General features: G+C 40.0%; 1 pseudogene; it reads left to right on the top strand.

Moving 5' to 3' along the window:
- The first annotated feature begins 2,070 nt into the window (after positions 1–2,070).
- LOC126494673 (Ig heavy chain V region PJ14-like) lies at positions 2,071–2,698 on the top strand (annotated as a pseudogene).
- Positions 2,699–6,294: the final 3,596 nt, after the last annotated feature.

Raw genomic sequence — 6,294 nt, 5'->3', positions numbered from 1 at the left:
AAGCAAGGTTTCTGATTAATAGGAGGCCCAATTCCATCCCAAACCCACTGCTGGAATTTATAGAGATGTACAAATGCATTTAGGACATGGTACCCTGTGCTGCCTGTATTATGTAAATGTGGGTTCACTTAGTATAAACACTCCTAACTTTATTTGCCAGGCCTGCAGTGTGATTCATACTATTTCCTGTTTTTCAGGGTCTGGAAATCCAGACAATAGCAAGGAAATATTCTAGAGTTTCCATCGCCAGTCCTCTAAGAAGCACAAAGTAAATCGCATTCACCTGAGGGAAGTGGGGAAACCTTATGCGGTGTTCTTCACAGGAACCTCCACAAATGCAAAGCATCCCTGAGTCATACAATTTCAGGCTGAAATTCTAGGCATACCTGAGATGCCCCCTATTTTTCTCACTAGAGCCTCTATCAGAGCATGGCTTTCCTAGTTCTGCTCCTCTGACTGTTGACCTTTCAAAGCTCCGAGTGTTTAAAGGTTTCAGGAGAGGGTCCCAGTCATTTTATGTGTGAGATGAATTACAGATGGTAATATTGCTTGTTCTCAGATGCCTTGTCACAAATGCAGATGAAGGAGTCAGGACCTGGCCTGGTACAACCTTCTGAGTATAAAATGTCCCTCTCCATCTCTTCTGATTGATTTAAGTTTGAAGTCAACTTTGTTAGAAATTAGTATGGCCACACTTGCTTGTTTCTTAGATCCATTTGCTTGATAAGCCTTTTCCCAGCCCTTTACTCTGTGGTTGAGGTGTGTTTCTTGTAAACAGCAGAATGTTGGATCCTGTTTTCGTATCCAATCTCTTAGCCTGTGCCTCTTTATAGGTGAGTTGAGCCCATTGACATTAAGTGATATTAATGACCAGTGGTGGTTAACTTCGGTCACTTTTTTAGTCGTAGAGTTTGTGTGTTTCCCTTCTTTGAGTTGCGCTGGTGAAGGGTCTCTAGATGACTGAGTTATTGTGGTCATTGTAGGACTCCTTGGTTAGTGATTTTCCTTCTATTACTTTCTTTAAGGCTGGCTTTGTGGCTACGTATTGTTTAAATTTGTTTTTATCCTGGAAAATTTTGTTTTCTCCATTTATAGTGAATGAAAGTTTGGCTGGGTATAGTAGTCTGGGCTTGAATCCATGGTCTCTTAGTTTTTGAAGTACATCTATCCAGGACCTTCTGGTGGTTTCATGTTGTTTTTCAGATTGTTAGGTGAATTCTTGCATTGGCACCTGCCCATCTCTTCCTCCAAATGCTTCCCTATGGATCTTCTTTTACAGGATCAGGTCTCCTTGCCTACTGATGTACCAGTGATGGCTCTCCTGGTGCTCCAGTGATGTCTCTCCTGGTGCCGAGATCAGATCTCAGTGTTGGTTGGGTAGCTTGTAAACAAAGCGCCTACCTTGCTTGCTGCAGGCAGGCTATTGAAACAAAGGAGCTCCCACCTGCTAGGTTGCCCTCAGGATTTGGCCCCAGTGCCCAGAAGAGGGAAGGGAGGCAGAAAGATGGAGGGTTCTGGATGCAAGCTGGGGGGGATAGAGAGAGGTAGTATGCTGGGAGTATAGGCAAAGCACGAAGCCCAGGAAGTATAGCGAGGATGAGGAACATCTGGGTTCAGTGTCCCGGGCTGATGCCGTGGGTCCGAATCTCACCCTAATGATCTTTAAGTAGTTTCTTTAAAGGATTTCTGGTAAACAAAAGTACCAATATCATTTAAATTACAGAGATGCATAAATCCATTGAGAACATGGTATCCTCCTCTACCTGCACTGAATGAATGTGGACCTAGTTAATGTCAACACTTCCATGTTTTGCTTCTAAGGCCTATAAAGTATGACTCTTAATATTTCCTGATTCTCTGGAATTGGAAATCAAGGGAGCATCATAAAAATATTCTTAGATGCACAAAGCATATCTCAGTTCCCTGGAGGAGAAATTGCAAACCTTGCATGTGCTTCCTTTTATGCTCTCTGGTACCACCCCCAATGCAAAGCAGTCCTCAAGATTGGGATGAAATTCAAGGCCAACCTGAGAGGCCCCAACTTCTTCAGACTAAAGCCTTCAACACAGCATGGCTGTCCTGGTTCTGTTCCTCCGCCTGGTGACATTTCCAAGCTGTAAGTGCTTCAGGGTTTCAGGAAAGGGACATAGGTTTTTATCTATGGGTTATATGACTGATGGTGATGTTGCTTGTCCCTAGGTGCCCTGTCTCAGATACAGCTGAAGGAGTCAGGACCTGGCCTAGTGAGTCATCACAGACCCTGTCGCTCACCTGCACTGTCTCTGGGTTCTCAATAACCAGCAATGGTGTAAGCTGGATCTGCCAACCTCCAGGAAAGGGTCTGGAGTGGATGGGAGTAATATGGGGTAGTGGAAGCACAAATTATAATTCAGCTCTCCAGTCCCGAATCACCATCACCAGGGACACATCCAAGAGCCAAGTTTTCTTAAAACTAAACAGTCTGCAAACTGAAGATACAGCCATGTATTACTGTGCCAGAAACACAGTGAGAGAACTCCAGTGTGAGCCCGCACAAAAACCTCCATATGGAGACACTCACGACCAGCAGGGGGCGTTGGAGACCAACAGGGTCTCCCAAGATGAGTATAGATTGCTTAAAAAGATAAATTCTAGAATATGCTGCAAGAGACAGGTTTCAATATTAGAATCTGTGTTTTTCTCTTCCAAACACAAATAAGAAAAGTAATTCTCTAAAGGTGTCTCTTCACTGTCATAGTCTAATAAACTTCCTATTTGTTCAAATAATATAACAATAGCCTTTCCCACAAGCCCTGTAAGCTAACAATCTGCTTCTTGTTATTAGATAGAATGGTATATAACTTTATATGTTTTACATACACACATATATGCATACATATTCACACATTTTCTTATATATGCAGATATTTTAAAGAGGTCAGCAGTTATGACTTTTGTTGGATATTAGGTTCAGTTATTAACTAGAGAACATTAAAAGAGATGTAATTTGTTCTCTTTGTTTTTGCATCTGTGATAGAAACCACAGCTTCCCTAATTTAAAGTTGTTTTCTCATTACACCCTGGAAACTGAAATACCCAGTTTCCTTCTAGTCCAAGAAGGTCCCATTAAAAGATAGAATTGATTATTGCTTTTGACAGACCCCATTTCATCCATTTTCATCGTGGTAAAAGTTAGCTTTCCCATCAAACTTTTAAACAGTGGTTCAGCAGGCTAAATGAACAGTTATTGTTTGGTGGTCTGTGTAACTTTAAAACTGACTTTTTCCATATCTGAAAACAGGATAAGTTCTTATTAACTTTGGTCAACTTCCATATAACTCATTATTTGGGATAATCTTTCCCAAATAACTGATTAATCTTCTCACTCTACACTGTCCAAACCATAATCAGACTTCTTTAATTTTACTTCTCCTAAGATGAGCTTCTTAATTGGCACAGGTTAAGTGGTCATCTTATCCTCTTGATGCCTGGCTATTACTGACAAGGCCCTGTGACATGCAGATTGGTTTGATATTTCAACTGTTGAGAACTGAGCTGTAGCACACATAAAAGGGAAAATTGCCACTGCTCATCTGCGCATTTGGGAAGCAGCTCAAAGGTTCAAAGGACATATTGTTCTTGCAGGAAAACAGTTTCAATTTCTGGCACCCATAATGTTTAAGTCATACCTACCTGTAAGTCTGGAGAACCCATGGTCTCTATTTTTCCCCATGCACACTACAGTACTCACACAGAAACATACACACATATTAAAAAATATTTCATTTTCTCATCCACTGTTGAGAGTTAACCCAATGTGAGTGCTCCATAGTTTATATAAACCTTTCATACATAGAGAAAATTTCAAAAAGTATTCCTCATGTGGATTAATGAATATTGTTTTTGAAATACCACTACTCCTTGTACAAGGCTAGGAACTTTAACTCCTAACCTTTTTGTCTCATCCAAGAGATCAGTCTCATTTTTCTTCTCAAATATAACTCATTTCTATACTTGTCTGAAATTTGAGTCTAAGGATAGCACATAGCTCTAATGCCCTCATGAACAGACATCTTCCTGGACACCATCCTCTCTTTTAGTTCTTTCATCTTGGCCAATGCATGTGGGCAGAGTAGGTTGCATAGAACAAGCAACTTTGATCAACATAAAAATGAAACTTAAAGTCAAAAGGATAGGTTGCCTGTATCCAATAATTCAAGACCCAATTCCTAAAGGAAAGAAAGAAATCACAGTGCTATGAGGATGGAGAGAAATTGGCCCTGTGCCTTGTTAAAGGGAACATAGTTCGGTTACATTACTGAAAAGCAATTTGGGCAAACCACAAAAATTTTGTATACAAGAACACATGCCCAATGTTCTTACTTCTATGTGAGGATCCGAAGATAATAATATTTTCAATTAAAATACATTATTGAATTTCAATGATTATTTCCATATCCCACTGTTATACTTTCACTGCTGGACTCCCTATAAGTAAAGCCTGAGGTGTCAAATCTCACAGAGATGCCCACGATTAATTGTGATTGTAGTTATCACATCCCTATAATTTTCAGTTAATTGTTTTCAGTATGGCAATCGTCCATAAATAAAAGTGAGCACAGGTACTTTTGCTATAGTACATATCTGCTCCCATGGCCTTGTAACATGCATGCCCCTAAGAGACTGTAAGTCATGGCAGTATGCAAAGAATGTGTGGAGACCTTGGGTAAGATGGCAGTGGAGCTGAGTGTCCAGGTGGTATTCTCACCTTGTGTTCCTTATGTAGTCCACAGGGATGATGGGGCAGAAGCAGGTGTGGACCACACATGAAAACAATAGAATACAGTAACAAGCTCAGCAAGAAAAGAACAAATCCTAATTTTGAGAACAGGGAAAGAAGCAGGAAATGTGCTTGAGTCACCCATGAGAAAACAAGTTTGAAAACATGAGATGATATCTGACACTGGCCTTGGGTCTCAAAAATAAGTATCACAACCTACAATAGTAAAGAGCCTGACAATGTATGCACATTGGCTCAATAGTTCTGTGAATTTTTTGGGAATGACTAAATATTTCTTATTGGATTTAGGGCCCACTCCCCAAAACTGAAAATTATATCTGGTTCCAAGAACCAGACTAGAAAACCATGACATGGGTAGATCATAAGCTCTAGGAGATAATTTAGTACTATTATTCCATTAAATGGACATTGTATTAAACAACACCTTAAGAATTTAAAATTTATACTAAATATCATTACCTTTCTTCAGCTAAATCAAAACTTTGATTTATGGAGGTGTTGATTAATACAGAGACCTAAAACTAACCCACGTTTAAAGAATAGGGGGCCCTGAAGTCCTCAGTCTAAATGGTACATTTTAAACATTCCTTCAATTTCCACGATTCGGGGAACAATAATAGAAGAGAAATAAAAAGAGCTTAAAGTGGCAGAACTGAGGGATAATGTCAGTGAAACAGTGTTTTCCAGGCATAACAAGGCTGCAACACTTGTGAACTCATAGCAGCTGTAACTATATGCACAAGTCCACACTATCCAAGATCCCAGCATGAGGTGTCTAACTCATGAACTCACAGCATCTGTAACTGAATGCACAGAATCATATGAGCCAACAACCAAGCATGCGATGTCTCAATCATAAAGTCACAGCAGCTGCAACTGCATGCACAAGATCACACAAGACTGAGGGGCCACTGGCTTGGAACCAGGATTTATCTCTAATGCATCTAATGTTTTTTTGTGGGATCCTATCCTCTTTGGATGTACACCTTGCTCAGCTTAGATTTGGTAATGAGGGCCTTGGACCTTCCACAAGGCAATGTGCTTTACTCTCTCTGAGGATTAAATGGAAGTAGGGTAGGAGGGTGTGTGGAGGTAATGGGAGCAAGGAAGGGTGTTGGAACTTGGATTGGTAGTTTTTTAAAAACAAAATCTAATAAATTAAAAAAAAACTAAATAAGTGAAGGACTCCACCAGTTCTTAGCTGGATGGGAAGATGGTCCCAGATAAAGTTGCCTACCAAGTTACTTGATATTTACCAGTGTTCCTTAATTATTTGCTTTCTGAATTTATTGCTTTGAGCCTCAGTTATATAGTTTATATTATTTTCCTTTATTCATTAGGATCTCTATGTATGATATTATTTCATCCAGCTCCTCCCAAATCTGGCAATCATGGGGGTGTATCAACCTTATACTTATTTAAGCACAGAAAGTGCTGCCCATATGTGCATGTTTGTGAACCCATGCACTGCAATTTTGAAAGCATACCATTGACTATAACCTCAACAAAGGGAC

The sequence above is a fragment of the Alexandromys fortis genome, unplaced genomic scaffold (genome assembly GCF_014885135.2).
Source record: "Alexandromys fortis isolate MF-2015 unplaced genomic scaffold, M_Fortis_MF-2015_v1.1 scaffold_323, whole genome shotgun sequence".
Taxonomy (NCBI): Eukaryota; Metazoa; Chordata; class Mammalia; order Rodentia; family Cricetidae; genus Alexandromys; species Alexandromys fortis.
The sequence above is the reverse complement of the archived record's forward strand: the minus strand, read 5'-3'. Positions and strand labels throughout refer to the sequence as shown.